Source organism: Camelina sativa, chromosome 3, assembly GCF_030686135.1.
Source record: "Camelina sativa cultivar CO46 ecotype springtype chromosome 3, ASM3068613v1".
Lineage (NCBI taxonomy): Eukaryota > Viridiplantae > Streptophyta > Magnoliopsida > Brassicales > Brassicaceae > Camelina > Camelina sativa.
The window spans coordinates 18453950-18470000 of record NC_141882.1 but is presented as its reverse complement, the minus strand read 5'-3'; the positions used below and the strand labels follow the sequence as shown (position 1 = coordinate 18470000).

Sequence of the window (16051 nt, the reverse complement as noted above, 5' to 3'; positions counted from 1 at the left end):
ATGATCCCTTGAGTTTTCAAAAAACGATATATGCGACTGCATGGTATATACTTTCGGATGCGATCATACCAGCACTAATGCACCGGATCTCATTAGAACTCCGCAGTTAAGCGTGCTTGGGCGAGAGTAGTACTAGGATGGGTGACCTCCCACGAAGTCCTCGTGTTGCATCCCTCCCTCTTTTTTTTTTTTTTTTTTTTGGTTGTTGCGTAAGACTATATAGTACAAACAGAACGTCGTAACTTTTACATCGTGAGGAACCACGCGACCCATAATACCAATCCGGAAAGCCCCAAGAGTGTTTCTGGCAAGGCAATGGGTCTACGTTCCATTGGACCATTCCGGAGGCCGAATTTTGACGTTTGAAGGTGTTTCGAATGTTTTTTTTGTGAACGCGATACAATTAGCTACGAGCACAAAATTATGTTTGGATATGGTTATCTCTTGTTTTTTGCGGTTGGAAGCACGTCCAAGGTGAAAAACCGGTCCACATATCAAGTGGGACCCACATTGAATGATCCCTTGAGTTTTCAAAAAACGATATATGCGACTGCATGGTATATACTTTCGGATGCGATCATACCAGCACTAATGCACCGGATCCCATCAGAACTCCGCAGTAATGCTTCCTTGGGCGAGAGTAGTACTAGGATGGGTGACCTCCCGGGAAGTCCTCGTGTTGCATCCCTCTCTCTTTTTTTTTTTTTTTTTTTTTTGGTTGTTGCGTAAGACTATATAGTACAAATAGAGCTTCGTAACTTTTACATCGTGAGGAACCACGCACCCATAATACCAACTGGGAAAGCCCCAAGAGTGTTTCTAGCAAGGCAATGTGTCTACGTTCCATTGGACCATTCCGGAGGCCGAATTTTGACGTTTGAAGGTGTTTCGAATGTTTTTTTTGTGAATGCGACACAATTAGCTACGAGCACAAAATTATGTTTGGATATGGTTATCTCTTGTTTTTCGCGGTTGGAAGCACGTCCAAGGTGAATAAACCGGTCGACATATCAAGTGGGACCCACATTGAATGATCCCTTGAGTTTTCAAAAAACGATATATGCGACTGCATGGTATATACTTTCGGATGCGATCATACCAGCACTAATGCACTGGATCCCATTAGAACTCCGCAGTTAAGCAGGCTTGGGCGAGAGTAGTACTAGGATGGGTGACCTCCCGGGATGTCCTCTTGTTGCAACCCTCCCTCTTTTTTTTTTTTTTTTTTTTTTTTTTTTGGTTGTTGCGTAAGACTATATAGTACAAACAGAGCGTCGTAACTTTTACATCGTGAGGAACCACGCACCCATAATACCAATTCGGAAAGCCCCAAGAGTGTTTCAGGCAAGGCAATGGGTCTACGTTCCATTGGACCATTCCGGAGGCCGAATTTTGACGTTTGAAGGTGTTTCGAATGTTTTTTTTGTGAACGCGACACAATTAGCTACGAGCACAAAATTATGTTTGGATATGGTTATCTCTTGTTTTTTGCAGTTGGAAGCACGTCCAAGGTGAATAAACCGGTCGACATATCAAGTGGGACCCACATTGAATGATCCCTTGAGTTTTTAAAAAATGATATATGCGACTGCATGGTATATACTTTCGGATGCGATCATACCAGGACTAATGCACTGGATCCCATTAGAACTCCGCAGTCAAGCAGGCTTGGGCGAGAGTAGTACTAGGATGGGTGACCTCCCGGGAAGTCCTCGTGTTGATCCCTCCCTCTTTTTTTTTTTTTTTTTTTTTTTTTTTTTTTTGGTTTTTGCGTAAGACTATATAGTACAAACAGAACGTCATAACTTTTACATCGTGAGGAACCACGCGACCCATAATACCAATTCGGAAAGCCCCAAGAGTGTTTCTGGCAAGGTAACGGGTCTTTGTTCCATTGGACCATTCCGGAGGCCGAATTTTGACGTTAGAAGGTGTTTCGGATGTTTTTTTGTGATCGCGACACAATTAGCTACGAGCACAAAATTATGTTTGGATATGGTTATCTCTTGTTTTTCGCGGTTGGAAGCATGTCCAAGGTGAAAAACTGGTCCACATATAAAGTGGGACCCACAATGAATGATCCCTTGAGTTTTCAAAAAACGATATATGCGATTGCATAGTATATACTAACGGATGCGATCATACCAGCACTAATGCACTGGATCCCATCAGAACTCCGCAGTAAAGCGTCCTTGGGCGAGAGTAGTACTAGGATGGGTGACCTCCCGGGAAGTCCTTGTGTTGCATCCCTCTCTCTTTTTTTTTTTTTTTTTTTTTTGGATGTTGCGTAAGACTATATAGTACAAACAGAGCGTCGTAACTTTTACATCGTGAGGAACCACGCACCCATAATACCAACTGGGAAAGCCCCAAGAGTGTTTCTGGCAAGGCAATGGGTCTACGTTCCATTGGACCATTCCGGAGGCCGAATTTTGACGTTTGAAGGTGTTTCGAGTGTTTTTTTTGTGAACGCGACACAATTAGCTACGAGCACAAAATTATGTTTGGATATGGTTATCTCTTGTTTTTCGCGGTTGGAAGCACGTCCAAGGTGAATAAACCGGTCGACATATCAAGTGGGACCCACATTGAATGATCCCTTGAGTTTTCAAAAAACGATATATGCGACTGCATGGTATATACTTTCGGATGCGATCATACCAGCTCTAATGCACTGGATCCCATTAGCACTCCGCAGTTAAGCAGGCTTGGGCGAGAGTAGTACTAGGATGGGTGACCTCCCGGTAAGTCCTCTTGTTGCATCCCTCCCTCTTTTTTTTTTTTTTTTTTTTTTTTTTGGTTGTTGCGTAAGACTATATAGTACAAACAGAACGTCGTAACTTTTACATCGTGAGGAACCACGCGACCCATAATACCAATTGGGAAAGCCCCAAGAGTTTTTCTGGCAAGGCAATGGGTCTTCGTTCCATTGGACCATTCCGGAGGCCGAATTTTTGACGTTCGAAGGTGTTTGAGATGTTTTTTTGTGATCGCGACACAATTAGCTACGAGTACAAAATTATGTTTGGATATGGTTATCTCTTGTTATTCGCGGTTGTAAGCACGTCCAAGGTGAATAAACCGGTCGACATATCAAGTGGGACCCACATTGAATGATCCCTTGAGTTTTCAAAAAACGATATATGCGACTGCATGGTATATACTTTCGGATGCGATCATACCAGCACTAATGCACCGGATCCCATTAGAACTCCGCAGTTAAGCGTGCTTGGGCGAGAGTAGTACTAGGATGGGTGACCTCCCGCGAAGTCCTCGTGTTGCATCCCTCCCTCTTTTTTTTTTTTTTTTTTTTTTGGTTGTTGCGTAAGACTATATAGTACAAACAGAACGTCGTAACTTTTACATCGTGAGGAACCACGCGACCCATAATACCATTCCGGAAAGCCCCAAGAGTGTTTCAGGCAAGGCAACGGGTCTTTGTTCCATTGGACCATTCCGGAGGCCGAATTTTGACGTTAGAAGGTGTTTCGGATGTTTTTTTGTGATCGCGACACAATTAGCTACGAGCACAAAATTATGTTTGGATATGGTTATCTCTTGTTTTTCGCGGTTGGAAGCATGTCCAAGGTGAAAAACTGGTCCACATATAAAGTGGGACCCACAATGAATGATCCCTTGAGTTTTCAAAAAACGATATATGCGATTGCATAGTATATACTAACGGATGCGATCATACCAGCACTAATGCACTGGATCCCATCAGAACTCCGCAGTAAAGCGTCCTTGGGCGAGAGTAGTACTAGGATGGGTGACCTCCCGGGAAGTCCTCGTGTTGCATCCCTCTCTCTCTTTTTTTTTTTTTTTTTTTTGGTTGTTGCGTAAGACTATATAGTACAAACAGAGCGTCGTAACTTTTACATCGTGAGGAACCACGCACCCATAATACCAACTGGGAAAGCCCCAAGAGTGTTTCTGGCAAGGCAATGGGTCTACGTTCCATTGGACCATTCCGGAGGCCGAATTTTGACGTTTGAAGGTGTTTCGAGTGTTTTTTTTCTGAACGCGACACAATTAGCTACGAGCACAAAATTATGTTTGGATATGGTTATCTCTTGTTTTTCGCGGTTGGAAGCACGTCCAAGGTGAATAAACCGGTCGACATATCAAGTGGGACCCACATTGAATGATCCCTTGAGTTTTCAAAAAACGATATATGCGACTGCATGGTATATACTTTCGGATGCGATCATACCAGCACTAATGCACTGGATCCCATTAGCACTCCGCAGTTAAGCAGGCTTGGGCGAGAGTAGTACTAGGATGGGTGACCTCCCGGTAAGTCCTCTTGTTGCATCCCTCCCTCTTTTTTTTTTTTTTTTTTTTTTTTTTGGTTGTTGCGTAAGACTATATAGTACAAACAGAACGTCGTAACTTTTACATCGTGAGGAACCACGCGACCCATAATACCAATTGGGAAAGCCCCAAGAGTTTTTCTGGCAAGGCAATGGGTCTTCGTTCCATTGGACCATTCTGGAGGCCGAATTTTTGACGTTCGAAGGTGTTTGAGATGTTTCTTTGTGATCGCGACACAATTAGCTACGAGTACAAAATTATGTTTGGATATGGTTATCTCTTGTTATTCGCGGTTGTAAGCACGTCCAAGGTGAATAAACCGGTCGACATATCAAGTGGGACCCACATTGAATGATCCCTTGAGTTTTCAAAAAACGATATATGCGACTGCATGGTATATACTTTCGGATGCGATCATACCATCACTAATGCACCGGATCCCATTAGAACTCCGCAGTTAAGCGTGCTTGGGCGAGAGTAGTACTAGGATGGGTGACCTCCCGCGAAGTCCTCGTGTTGCATCCCTCCCTCTTTTTTTTTTTTTTTTTTTTTTGGTTGTTGCGTAAGACTATATAGTACAAACAGAACGTCGTAACTTTTACATCGTGAGGAACCACGCGACCCATAATACCATTCCGGAAAGCCCCAAGAGTGTTTCTGGCAAGGCAATGGGTCTTCGTACCATTGGACCATTCCGGAGGACGAATTTTTGACGTTCGAAGGTGTTTGAGATGTTTTTTTGTGATCGCGACACAATTAGCTACGAGTACAAAATTATGTTTGGATATGGTTATCTCTTGTTTTTCGCGGTTGGAAGCACGTCCAAGGTGAATAAACCGGTCGACATATCAAGTGGGACCCACATTGAATGATCCCTTGAGTTTTCAAAAAACGATATATGCGACTGCATGGTATATACTTTCGGATGCGATCATACCAGCACTAATGCACCGGATCCCATTAGAACTCCGCAGTTAAGCGTGCTTGGGCGAGAGTAGTACTAGGATGGGTGACCTCCCGGGAAGTCCTCGTGTTGCATCCCTCTCTCTCTTTTTTTTTTTTTTTTTTTTTGGCTGTTGCGTAAGACTATATGGTACAAACAGAGCGTCGTAACTTTTACATCGTGAGGAACCACGTACCCATAATACCAACTGGGAAAGCCCCAAGAGTGTTTCTGGCAAGGCAATGGGTCTACGTTCCATTGGACCATTCCGGAGGCCGAATTTTGACGTTTGAAGGTGTTTCGGATGTTTTTTTGTGATCGCGACACAATTAGCTACGAGCACAAAATTATGTTTGGATATGGTTATCTCTTGTTTTTCACGGTTGGAAGCACATCCAAGGTGAGAAACCGGTCCACATATCAAGTGGGACCCACATTGAATGATCCCTTGAGTTTTCAAAAAACGATATATGCAATTGCATGGTATATTCTAAGGATGCGATCATACCAGCACTAATGCACCGGATCCCATCAGAACTCCGCAGTTAAGCGCGCTTGGGCGAGAGTAGTACTAGGATGGGTGACGCCCGGGAAGTCCTCGTGTTGCATCCCTCCCTCTTTTTTTTTTTTTTTTTTTTTTTGGTTGTTGCGTAAGACTATATAGTACAAACAGAGCGTCGTAACTTTTACATCGTGAGGAACCACGCGACCCATAATACTAATTGGGAAACCCCCAAGAGTGTTTCTGGCAAGGCAATGGGTCTACGTTCCATTGGACCATTCCGGAGGCCGAATTTTGACGTTTGAAGGTGTTTCGGATGTTTTTTTGTGATCGCGACACAATTAGCTACGAGCACAAAATTATGTTTGGATATGGTTATCTCTTGTTTTTAGCGGTTGGAAGCACGTCCAAGGTGAAAAACTGGTCCACATATCAAGTGGGACCCACATTGAATGATCCCTTGAGTTTTCAAAAAACGATATATGTGATTGCATAGTATATACTAACGGATGCGATCATACCAGCACTAATGCACTGGATCCCATCAGAACTATGCAGCTAAGCGTCCTTGGGCGAGAGTAGTACTAGGATGGGTGACCTCCCGGGAAGTCCTCGTGTTGCATCCCTCTCTCTTTTTTTTTTTTTTTTTTGGTAGTTGCGTAAGACTATATAGTACAAACAGAGCGTCGTAACTTTTACATCGTGAGGAACCACGCACCCATAATACCAACTGGGAAAGCCCCAAGAGTGTTTCTGGCAAGGCAATGGGTCTACGTTCCATTGGACCATTCCGGAGGACGAATTTTTGACGTTCGAAGGTGTTTGAGATGTTTTTTTGTGATCGCGACACAATTAGCTACGAGTACAAAATTATGTTTGGATATGGTTATCTCTTGTTTTTCGCGGTTGGAAGCACGTCCAAGGTGAATAAACCGGTCGACATATCAAGTGGGACCCACATTGAATGATCCCTTGAGTTTTCAAAAAACGATATATGCGACTGCATGGTATATACTTTCGGATGCGATCATACCAGCACTAATGCACCGGATCCCATTAGAACTCCGCAGTTAAGCGTGCTTGGGCGAGAGTAGTACTAGGATGGGTGACCTCCCGGGAAGTCCTCGTGTTGCATCCCTCTCTCTCTTTTTTTTTTTTTTTTTTTTGGTTGTTGCGTAAGACTATATGGTACAAACAGAGCGTCGTAACTTTTACATCGTGAGGAACCACGTACCCATAATACCAACTGGGAAAGCCCCAAGAGTGTTTCTAGCAAGGCAATGGGTCTACGTTCCATTGGACCATTCCGGAGGCCGAATTTTGACGTTTGAAGGTGTTTCGGATGTTTTTTTGTGATCGCGACACAATTAGCTACGAGCACAAAATTATGTTTGGATATGGTTATCTCTTGTTTTTCGCGGTTGGAAGCACATCCAAGGTGAGAAACCGGTCCACATATCAAGTGGGACCCACATTGAATGATCCCTTGAGTTTTCAAAAAACGATATATGCAATTGCATGGTATATTCTAAGGATGCGATCATACCAGCACTAATGCACCGGATCCCCTCAGAACTCCGCAGTTAAGCGCGCTTGGGCGAGAGTAGTACTAGGATGGGTGACGCCCGGGAAGTCCTCGTGTTGCATCCCTCCCTCTTTTTTTTTTTTTTTTTTTTTTTGGTTGTTGCGTAAGACTATATAGTACAAACAGAGCGTCGTAACTTTTACATCGTGAGGAACCACGCGACCCATAATACTAATTGGGAAACCCCCAAGAGTGTTTCTGGCAAGGCAATGGGTCTACGTTCCATTGGACCATTCCGGAGGCCGAATTTTGACGTTTGAAGGTGTTTCGGATGTTTTTTTGTGATCGCGACACAATTAGCTACGAGCACAAAATTATGTTTGGATATGGTTATCTCTTGTTTTTTGCGGTTGGAAGCACGTCCAAGGTGAAAAACCGGTCCACATATCAAGTGGGACCCACATTGAATGATCCCTTGAGTTTTCAAAAAACGATATATGTGATTGCATAGTATATACTAACGGATGCGATCATACCAGCACTAATGCACTGGATCCCATCAGAACTATGCAGCTAAGCGTCCTTGGGCGAGAGTAGTACTAGGATGGGTGACCTCCCGGGAAGTCCTCGTGTTGCATCCCTCTCTCTTTTTTTTTTTTTTTTTTTTTTTTTGGTTGTTGCGTAAGACTATATAGTACAAACAGAACGTCGTAACTTTTACATCGTGAGGAACCACGCGACCCATAATACCATTCCGGAAAGCCCCAAGAGTGTTTCAGGCAAGGCAACGGGTCTTTGTTCCATTGGACCATTCCGGAGGCCGAATTTTGACGTTAGAAGGTGTTTCGGATGTTTTTTTGTGATCGCGACACAATTAGCTACGAGCACAAAATTATGTTTGGATATGGTTATCTCTTGTTTTTCGCGGTTGGAAGCATGTCCAAGGTGAAAAACTGGTCCACATATAAAGTGGGACCCACAATGAATGATCCCTTGAGTTTTCAAAAAACGATATATGCGATTGCATAGTATATACTAACGGATGCGATCATACCAGCACTAATGCACTGGATCCCATCAGAACTCCGCAGTAAAGCGTCCTTGGGCGAGAGTAGTACTAGGATGGGTGACCTCCCGGGAAGTCCTCGTGTTGCATCCCTCTCTCTCTTTTTTTTTTTTTTTTTTTTTGGTTGTTGCGTAAGACTATATAGTACAAACAGAGCGTCGTAACTTTTACATCGTGAGGAACCACGCACCCATAATACCAACTGGGAAAGCCCCAAGAGTGTTTCTGGCAAGGCAATGGGTCTACGTTCCATTGGACCATTCCGGAGGCCGAATTTTGACGTTTGAAGGTGTTTCGAGTGTTTTTTTTCTGAACGCGACACAATTAGCTACGAGCACAAAATTATGTTTGGATATGGTTATCTCTTGTTTTTCGCGGTTGGAAGCACGTCCAAGGTGAATAAACCGGTCGACATATCAAGTGGGACCCACATTGAATGATCCCTTGAGTTTTCAAAAAACGATATATGCGACTGCATGGTATATACTTTCGGATGCGATCATACCAGCACTAATGCACTGGATCCCATTAGCACTCCGCAGTTAAGCAGGCTTGGGCGAGAGTAGTACTAGGATGGGTGACCTCCCGGTAAGTCCTCTTGTTGCATCCCTCCCTCTTTTTTTTTTTTTTTTTTTTTTTTGGTTGTTGCGTAAGACTATATAGTACAAACAGAACGTCGTAACTTTTACATCGTGAGGAACCACGCGACCCATAATACCAATTGGGAAAGCCCCAAGAGTTTTTCTGGCAAGGCAATGGGTCTTCGTTCCATTGGACCATTCTGGAGGCCGAATTTTTGACGTTCGAAGGTGTTTGAGATGTTTCTTTGTGATCGCGACACAATTAGCTACGAGTACAAAATTATGTTTGGATATGGTTATCTCTTGTTATTCGCGGTTGTAAGCACGTCCAAGGTGAATAAACCGGTCGACATATCAAGTGGGACCCACATTGAATGATCCCTTGAGTTTTCAAAAAACGATATATGCGACTGCATGGTATATACTTTCGGATGCGATCATACCAGCACTAATGCACTGGATCCCATTAGCACTCCGCAGTTAAGCAGGCTTGGGCGAGAGTAGTACTAGGATGGGTGACCTCCCGGTAAGTCCTCTTGTTGCATCCCTCCCTCTTTTTTTTTTTTTTTTTTTTTTTTGGTTGTTGCGTAAGACTATATAGTACAAACAGAACGTCGTAACTTTTACATCGTGAGGAACCACGCGACCCATAATACCAATTGGGAAAGCCCCAAGAGTTTTTCTGGCAAGGCAATGGGTCTTCGTTCCATTGGACCATTCTGGAGGCCGAATTTTTGACGTTCGAAGGTGTTTGAGATGTTTCTTTGTGATCGCGACACAATTAGCTACGAGTACAAAATTATGTTTGGATATGGTTATCTCTTGTTATTCGCGGTTGTAAGCACGTCCAAGGTGAATAAACCGGTCGACATATCAAGTGGGACCCACATTGAATGATCCCTTGAGTTTTCAAAAAACGATATATGCGACTGCATGGTATATACTTTCGGATGCGATCATACCATCACTAATGCACCGGATCCCATTAGAACTCCGCAGTTAAGCGTGCTTGGGCGAGAGTAGTACTAGGATGGGTGACCTCCCGCGAAGTCCTCGTGTTGCATCCCTCCCTCTTTTTTTTTTTTTTTTTTTTTGGTTGTTGCGTAAGACTATATAGTACAAACAGAACGTCGTAACTTTTACATCGTGAGGAACCACGCGACCCATAATACCATTCCGGAAAGCCCCAAGAGTGTTTCTGGCAAGGCAATGGGTCTTCGTACCATTGGACCATTCCGGAGGACGAATTTTTGACGTTCGAAGGTGTTTGAGATGTTTTTTTGTGATCGCGACACAATTAGCTACGAGTACAAAATTATGTTTGGATATGGTTATCTCTTGTTTTTCGCGGTTGGAAGCACGTCCAAGGTGAATAAACCGGTCGACATATCAAGTGGGACCCACATTGAATGATCCCTTGAGTTTTCAAAAAACGATATATGCGACTGCATGGTATATACTTTCGGATGCGATCATACCAGCACTAATGCACCGGATCCCATTAGAACTCCGCAGTTAAGCGTGCTTGGGCGAGAGTAGTACTAGGATGGGTGACCTCCCGGGAAGTCCTCGTGTTGCATCCCTCTCTCTCTTTTTTTTTTTTTTTTTTTTTGGTTGTTGCGTAAGACTATATGGTACAAACAGAGCGTCGTAACTTTTACATCGTGAGGAACCACGTACCCATAATACCAACTGGGAAAGCCCCAAGAGTGTTTCTGGCAAGGCAATGGGTCTACGTTCCATTGGACCATTCCGGAGGCCGAATTTTGACGTTTGAAGGTGTTTCGGATGTTTTTTTGTGATCGCGACACAATTAGCTACGAGCACAAAATTATGTTTGGATATGGTTATCTCTTGTTTTTCGCGGTTGGAAGCACATCCAAGGTGAGAAACCGGTCCACATATCAAGTGGGACCCACATTGAATGATCCCTTGAGTTTTCAAAAAACGATATATGCAATTGCATGGTATATTCTAAGGATGCGATCATACCAGCACTAATGCACCGGATCCCATCAGAACTCCGCAGTTAAGCGCGCTTGGGCGAGAGTAGTACTAGGATGGGTGACGCCCGGGAAGTCCTCGTGTTGCATCCCTCCCTCTTTTTTTTTTTTTTTTTTTTTTTGGTTGTTGCGTAAGACTATATAGTACAAACAGAGCGTCGTAACTTTTACATCGTGAGGAACCACGCGACCCATAATACTAATTGGGAAACCCCCAAGAGTGTTTCTGGCAAGGCAATGGGTCTACGTTCCATTGGACCATTCCGGAGGCCGAATTTTGACGTTTGAAGGTGTTTCGGATGTTTTTTTGTGATCGCGACACAATTAGCTACGAGCACAAAATTATGTTTGGATATGGTTATCTCTTGTTTTTTGCGGTTGGAAGCACGTCCAAGGTGAAAAACCGGTCCACATATCAAGTGGGACCCACATTGAATGATCCCTTGAGTTTTCAAAAAACGATATATGTGATTGCATAGTATATACTAACGGATGCGATCATACCAGCACTAATGCACTGGATCCCATCAGAACTATGCAGCTAAGCGTCCTTGGGCGAGAGTAGTACTAGGATGGGTGACCTCCCGGGAAGTCCTCGTGTTGCATCCCTCTCTCTTTTTTTTTTTTTTTTTTGGTAGTTGCGTAAGACTATATAGTACAAACAGAGCGTCGTAACTTTTACATCGTGAGGAACCACGCACCCATAATACCAACTGGGAAAGCCCCAAGAGTGTTTCTGGCAAGGCAATGGGTCTACGTTCCATTGGACCATTCCGGAGGACGAATTTTTGACGTTCAAAGGTGTTTGAGATGTTTTTTTGTGATCGCGACACAATTAGCTACGAGTACAAAATTATGTTTGGATATGGTTATCTCTTGTTTTTCGCGGTTGGAAGCACGTCCAAGGTGAATAAACCGGTCGACATATCAAGTGGGACCCACATTGAATGATCCCTTGAGTTTTCAAAAAACGATATATGCGACTGCATGGTATATACTTTCGGATGCGATCATACCAGCACTAATGCACCGGATCCCATTAGAACTCCGCAGTTAAGCGTGCTTGGGCGAGAGTAGTACTAGGATGGGTGACCTCCCGGGAAGTCCTCGTGTTGCATCCCTCTCTCTCTTTTTTTTTTTTTTTTTTTTGGTTGTTGCGTAAGACTATATGGTACAAACAGAGCGTCGTAACTTTTACGTCGTGAGGAACCACGTACCCATAATACCAACTGGGAAAGCCCCAAGAGTGTTTCTGGCAAGGCAATGGGTCTACGTTCCATTGGACCATTCCGGAGGCCGAATTTTGACGTTTGAAGGTGTTTCGGATGTTTTTTTGTGATCGCGACACAATTAGCTACGAGCACAAAATTATGTTTGGATATGGTTATCTCTTGTTTTTCGCGGTTGGAAGCACATCCAAGGTGAGAAACCGGTCCACATATCAAGTGGGACCCACATTGAATGATCCCTTGAGTTTTCAAAAAACGATATATGCAATTGCATGGTATATTCTAAGGATGCGATCATACCAGCACTAATGCACCGGATCCCCTCAGAACTCCGCAGTTAAGCGCGCTTGGGCGAGAGTAGTACTAGGATGGGTGACGCCCGGGAAGTCCTCGTGTTGCATCCCTCCCTCTTTTTTTTTTTTTTTTTTTTTTGGTTGTTGCGTAAGACTATATAGTACAAACAGAGCGTCGTAACTTTTACATCGTGAGGAACCACGCGACCCATAATACTAATTGGGAAACCCCCAAGAGTGTTTCTGGCAAGGCAATGGGTCTACGTTCCATTGGACCATTCCGGAGGCCGAATTTTGACGTTAGAAGGTGTTTCGGATGTTTTTTTGTGATCGCGACACAATTAGCTACGAGCACAAAATTATGTTTGGATATGGTTATCTCTTGTTTTTCGCGGTTGGAAGCATGTCCAAGGTGAAAAACTGGTCCACATATAAAGTGGGACCCACAATGAATGATCCCTTGAGTTTTCAAAAAACGATATATGCGATTGCATAGTATATACTAACGGATGCGATCATACCAGCACTAATGCACTGGATCCCATCAGAACTCCGCAGTAAAGCGTCCTTGGGCGAGAGTAGTACTAGGATGGGTGACCTCCCGGGAAGTCCTCGTGTTGCATCCCTCTCTCTTTTTTTTTTTTTTTTTTTTTTGGTTGTTGCGTAAGACTATATAGTACAAACAGAGCGTCGTAACTTTTACATCGTGAGGAACCACGCACCCATAATACCAACTGGGAAAGCCCCAAGAGTGTTTCTGGCAAGGCAATGGGTCTACGTTCCATTGGACCATTCCGGAGGCCGAATTTTGACGTTTGAAGGTGTTCGGAGTGTTTTTTTTGTGAACGCGACACAATTAGCTACGAGCACAAAATTATGTTTGGATATGGTTATCTCTTGTTTTTCGCGGTTGGAAGCACGTCCAAGGTGAATAAACCGGTCGACATATCAAGTGGGACCCACATTGAATGATCCCTTGAGTTTTCAAAAAACGATATATGCGACTGCATGGTATATACTTTCGGATGCGATCATACCAGCACTAATGCACTGGATCCCATTAGCACTCCGCAGTTAAGCAGGCTTGGGCGAGAGTAGTACTAGGATGGGTGACCTCCCGGTAAGTCCTCTTGTTGCATCCCTCCCTCTTTTTTTTTTTTTTTTTTTTTTTTTTTTTGGTTGTTGCGTAAGACTATATAGTACAAACAGAACGTCGTAACTTTTACATCGTGAGGAACCACGCGACCCATAATACCAATTGGGAAAGCCCCAAGAGTTTTTCTGGCAAGGCAATGGGTCTTCGTTCCATTGGACCATTCCGGAGGCCGAATTTTTGACGTTCGAAGGTGTTTGAGATGGTTTTTTGTGATCGCGACACAATTAGCTACGAGTACAAAATTATGTTTGGATATGGTTATCTCTTGTTATTCGCGGTTGTAAGCACGTCCAAGGTGAATAAACCGGTCGACATATCAAGTGGGACCCACATTGAATGATCCCTTGAGTTTTCAAAAAACAATATATGCGACTGCATGGTATATACTTTCGGATGCGATCATACCAGCACTAATGCACCGGATCCCATTAGAACTCCGCAGTTAAGCGTGCTTGGGCGAGAGTAGTACTAGGATGGGTGACCTCCCGCGAAGTCCTCGTGTTGCATCCCTCCCTCTTTTTTTTTTTTTTTTTTTTTGGTTGTTGCGTAAGACTATATAGTACAAACAGAACGTCGTAACTTTTACATCGTGAGGAACCACGCGACCCATAATACCATTCCGGAAAGCCCCAAGAGTGTTTCTGGCAAGGCAACGGGTCTTTGTTCCATTGGACCATTCTGGAGGCCGAATTTTGACGTTAGAAGGTCTTTCGGATGTTTTTTTGTGATCGCGACACAATTAGCTACGAGCACAAAATTATGTTTGGATATGGTTATCTCTTGTTTTTCGCGGTTGGAAGCATGTCCAAGGTGAAAAACTGGTCCACATATAAAGTGGGACCCACAATGAATGATCCCTTGAGTTTTCAAAAAACGATATATGCGATTGCATAGTATATACTAACGGATGCGATCATACCAGCACTAATGCACTGGATCCCATCAGAACTCCGCAGTAAAGCGTCCTTGGGCGAGAGTAGTACTAGGATGGGTGACCTCCCGGGAAGTCCTCGTGTTGCATCCCTCTCTCTTTTTTTTTTTTTTTTTTTTTTGGTTGTTGCGTAAGACTATATAGTACAAACAGAGCGTCGTAACTTTTACATCGTGAGGAACCACGCACCCATAATACCAACTGGGAAAGCCCCAAGAGTGTTTCTGGCAAGGCAATGGGTCTACGTTCCATTGGACCATTCCGGAGGCCGAATTTTGACGTTTGAAGGTGTTTCGAGTGTTTTTTTTCTGAACGCGACACAATTAGCTACGAGCACAAAATTATGTTTGGATATGGTTATCTCTTGTTTTTCGCGGTTGGAAGCACGTCCAAGGTGAATAAACCGGTCGACATATCAAGTGGGACCCACATTGAATGATCCCTTGAGTTTTCAAAAAACGATATATGCGACTGCATGGTATATACTTTCGGATGCGATCATACCAGCACTAATGCACTGGATCCCATTAGAACTCCGCAGTTAAGCAGGCTTGGGCGAGAGTAGTACTAGGATGGGTGACCTCCCGGGAAGTCCTCTTGTTGCAACCATCCCTCTTTTTTTTTTTTTTTTTTTTTTTTTTTTTGGTTGTTGCGTAAGACTATATAGTACAAACAGAACCTCGTAACTTTTACATCGTGAGGAACCACGCGACCCATAATACCAATTCGGAAAGCCCCAAGAGTTTTTCTGGCAAGGCAATGGGTCTTCGTTCCATTGGACCATTCCGGAGGATGAATTTTTGACGTTCGAAGGTGTTTGAGATGTTTTTTTGTGATCGCGACACAATTAGCTACGAGTACAAAATTATGTTTGGATATGGTTATCTCTTGTTATTCGCGGTTGTAAGCACGTCCAAGGTGAATAAACCGGTTGACATATCAAGTGGGACCCACATTGAATGATCCCTTGAGTTTTCAAAAAACGATATATGCGACTGCATGGTATATACTTTCGGATGCGATCATACCAGCACTAATGCACCGGATCCCATTAGAACTCCGCAGTTAAGCGTGCTTGGGCGAGAGTAGTACTAGGATGGGTGACCTCCCGCGAAGTCCTCGTGTTACATCCCTCCCTCTTTTTTTTTTTTTTTTTTTTTTGGTTGTTGCGTAAGACTATATAGTACAAACAGAACGTCGTAACTTTTACATCGTGAGGAACCACGCGACCCATAATACCATTCCGGAAAGCCCCAAGAGTGTTTCTGGCAAGGCAATGGGTCTACGTTCCATTGGACCATTCCGGAGGCCGAATTTTGACGTTTGAAGGTGTTTCGGATGTTTTTTTGTGATCGCGACACAATTAGCTACAAGCACAAAATGATGTTTGGATATGGTTATCTCTTGTTTTTCGCGGTTGGAAGCACGTCCAAGGTGAATAAACCGGTCGACATATCAAGTGGGACCCACATTGAATGATCCCTTGAGTTTTCAAAAAACGATATATG

General features: G+C 43.7%; 15 non-coding genes and 16 pseudogenes across 15 annotated transcripts; all 31 read left to right on the top strand.

Moving 5' to 3' along the window:
- Positions 1-55: 55 nt before the first annotated feature.
- LOC147947412 (5S ribosomal RNA) lies at positions 56-174 on the top strand. Its single transcript, XR_015595867.1, has one exon. It is a non-coding gene; the product is annotated as a 5S ribosomal RNA (ribosomal RNA).
- Positions 175-569: 395 nt separating this feature from the next.
- On the top strand, positions 570-688 carry LOC147947411 (5S ribosomal RNA; annotated as a pseudogene).
- Positions 689-1085: 397 nt separating this feature from the next.
- LOC147947410 (5S ribosomal RNA) lies at positions 1086-1204 on the top strand (annotated as a pseudogene).
- Positions 1205-1607: 403 nt separating this feature from the next.
- LOC147947409 (5S ribosomal RNA) lies at positions 1608-1725 on the top strand (annotated as a pseudogene).
- A 406-nt stretch (positions 1726-2131) lies between these two features.
- Positions 2132-2250, top strand: LOC147947408 (5S ribosomal RNA). Its single transcript, XR_015596017.1, has one exon. It is a non-coding gene; the product is annotated as a 5S ribosomal RNA (ribosomal RNA).
- Positions 2251-2647: 397 nt separating this feature from the next.
- Positions 2648-2766, top strand: LOC147947407 (5S ribosomal RNA; annotated as a pseudogene).
- A 402-nt stretch (positions 2767-3168) lies between these two features.
- Positions 3169-3287, top strand: LOC147947406 (5S ribosomal RNA). Its single transcript, XR_015595956.1, has one exon. It is a non-coding gene; the product is annotated as a 5S ribosomal RNA (ribosomal RNA).
- Positions 3288-3683: 396 nt separating this feature from the next.
- Positions 3684-3802, top strand: LOC147947405 (5S ribosomal RNA). Its single transcript, XR_015595977.1, has one exon. It is a non-coding gene; the product is annotated as a 5S ribosomal RNA (ribosomal RNA).
- A 397-nt stretch (positions 3803-4199) lies between these two features.
- LOC147947404 (5S ribosomal RNA) lies at positions 4200-4318 on the top strand (annotated as a pseudogene).
- A 402-nt stretch (positions 4319-4720) lies between these two features.
- Positions 4721-4839, top strand: LOC147947403 (5S ribosomal RNA). Its single transcript, XR_015595809.1, has one exon. It is a non-coding gene; the product is annotated as a 5S ribosomal RNA (ribosomal RNA).
- A 398-nt stretch (positions 4840-5237) lies between these two features.
- Positions 5238-5356, top strand: LOC147947402 (5S ribosomal RNA). Its single transcript, XR_015595876.1, has one exon. It is a non-coding gene; the product is annotated as a 5S ribosomal RNA (ribosomal RNA).
- Positions 5357-5751: 395 nt separating this feature from the next.
- LOC147947401 (5S ribosomal RNA) lies at positions 5752-5869 on the top strand (annotated as a pseudogene).
- Positions 5870-6266: 397 nt separating this feature from the next.
- LOC147947400 (5S ribosomal RNA) lies at positions 6267-6385 on the top strand (annotated as a pseudogene).
- A 393-nt stretch (positions 6386-6778) lies between these two features.
- Positions 6779-6897, top strand: LOC147947399 (5S ribosomal RNA). The gene has a single exon (XR_015595865.1). It is a non-coding gene; the product is annotated as a 5S ribosomal RNA (ribosomal RNA).
- A 394-nt stretch (positions 6898-7291) lies between these two features.
- On the top strand, positions 7292-7409 carry LOC147947398 (5S ribosomal RNA; annotated as a pseudogene).
- Positions 7410-7806: 397 nt separating this feature from the next.
- LOC147947397 (5S ribosomal RNA) lies at positions 7807-7925 on the top strand (annotated as a pseudogene).
- A 399-nt stretch (positions 7926-8324) lies between these two features.
- LOC147947396 (5S ribosomal RNA) lies at positions 8325-8443 on the top strand. Its single transcript, XR_015595976.1, has one exon. It is a non-coding gene; the product is annotated as a 5S ribosomal RNA (ribosomal RNA).
- Positions 8444-8841: 398 nt separating this feature from the next.
- LOC147947395 (5S ribosomal RNA) lies at positions 8842-8960 on the top strand (annotated as a pseudogene).
- Positions 8961-9360: 400 nt separating this feature from the next.
- Positions 9361-9479, top strand: LOC147947394 (5S ribosomal RNA; annotated as a pseudogene).
- A 400-nt stretch (positions 9480-9879) lies between these two features.
- Positions 9880-9998, top strand: LOC147947393 (5S ribosomal RNA). Its single transcript, XR_015595808.1, has one exon. It is a non-coding gene; the product is annotated as a 5S ribosomal RNA (ribosomal RNA).
- A 397-nt stretch (positions 9999-10395) lies between these two features.
- LOC147947392 (5S ribosomal RNA) lies at positions 10396-10514 on the top strand. Its single transcript, XR_015595854.1, has one exon. It is a non-coding gene; the product is annotated as a 5S ribosomal RNA (ribosomal RNA).
- A 395-nt stretch (positions 10515-10909) lies between these two features.
- On the top strand, positions 10910-11027 carry LOC147947391 (5S ribosomal RNA; annotated as a pseudogene).
- Positions 11028-11424: 397 nt separating this feature from the next.
- Positions 11425-11543, top strand: LOC147947390 (5S ribosomal RNA; annotated as a pseudogene).
- A 393-nt stretch (positions 11544-11936) lies between these two features.
- LOC147947389 (5S ribosomal RNA) lies at positions 11937-12055 on the top strand. Its single transcript, XR_015595842.1, has one exon. It is a non-coding gene; the product is annotated as a 5S ribosomal RNA (ribosomal RNA).
- A 394-nt stretch (positions 12056-12449) lies between these two features.
- Positions 12450-12567, top strand: LOC147947388 (5S ribosomal RNA; annotated as a pseudogene).
- A 396-nt stretch (positions 12568-12963) lies between these two features.
- On the top strand, positions 12964-13082 carry LOC147947387 (5S ribosomal RNA). Its single transcript, XR_015595975.1, has one exon. It is a non-coding gene; the product is annotated as a 5S ribosomal RNA (ribosomal RNA).
- Positions 13083-13479: 397 nt separating this feature from the next.
- On the top strand, positions 13480-13598 carry LOC147947386 (5S ribosomal RNA; annotated as a pseudogene).
- Positions 13599-14003: 405 nt separating this feature from the next.
- On the top strand, positions 14004-14122 carry LOC147947385 (5S ribosomal RNA). The gene has a single exon (XR_015595944.1). It is a non-coding gene; the product is annotated as a 5S ribosomal RNA (ribosomal RNA).
- A 395-nt stretch (positions 14123-14517) lies between these two features.
- Positions 14518-14636, top strand: LOC147947384 (5S ribosomal RNA). The gene has a single exon (XR_015595974.1). It is a non-coding gene; the product is annotated as a 5S ribosomal RNA (ribosomal RNA).
- Positions 14637-15033: 397 nt separating this feature from the next.
- Positions 15034-15152, top strand: LOC147947383 (5S ribosomal RNA; annotated as a pseudogene).
- Positions 15153-15557: 405 nt separating this feature from the next.
- LOC147947382 (5S ribosomal RNA) lies at positions 15558-15676 on the top strand. Its single transcript, XR_015595852.1, has one exon. It is a non-coding gene; the product is annotated as a 5S ribosomal RNA (ribosomal RNA).
- The last annotated feature ends 375 nt before the right edge of the window (positions 15677-16051 follow it).